The sequence below is a fragment of the Egretta garzetta genome, unplaced genomic scaffold, assembly GCF_000687185.1.
Source record: "Egretta garzetta isolate BGI_Z169 unplaced genomic scaffold, ASM68718v1 scaffold2, whole genome shotgun sequence".
NCBI lineage: Eukaryota > Metazoa > Chordata > Aves > Pelecaniformes > Ardeidae > Egretta > Egretta garzetta.
Window position 1 is genome coordinate 1,136,604 of NW_009258894.1, and position 638 is coordinate 1,137,241.

Consider the following 638-nt stretch of genomic DNA (forward strand, 5'->3'; position numbering starts at 1 on the left):
ATTCCTGCAAACTGAGCCCTTCCAAGTCATTGAGATTGAACAGAGAGAAACATTAAGTTTGCACTGAGGACTATGCAAGTCTATGGCCGTAACTCAGTTTTGAGTATTAAGTACTCAACCTAGTACTGCAGTAGACTTTGGGCCAGCTGCTGATGTTAGGGAAGTTTCTTTTTAAGTAAGAGTTTGGTCATGATCTTTCCCCCCAGTGCAGATGAAGTATATGCATACATATATTTGCTTAACAAATTCTGTTAGAATCTAGAGTTTAGATCACAAGTGAGCAGTTATCTTAGCTGCTCTTTTGGGGTATTTCTGAAACATGTGAAAAAATATTCAACTTTTTTCTTATTTTAATTGTTGCAGAAACAGACTTTTATTTTGCTAAATGCCTATGAGAAATAGGCCTTGCTATAGTTCCCTGAATAGAGGACAAAATCAAGAAGCTTACAGAAAATGGGCAAAGCAAGTTTGCAGACATGACCTGAAGCCATTCTGACTGCTTCATTGATCAAAGTGCAATTCCACGTTAATTGTTAATAATTCAGGTTTAGTGTATGAGGAGAAAAAGCTGCACAGTCTTCACAGCTGCTGGTTTTTGTCCTATGCGTTTGTTATTTACAGTAAGGTAACAGAAATTC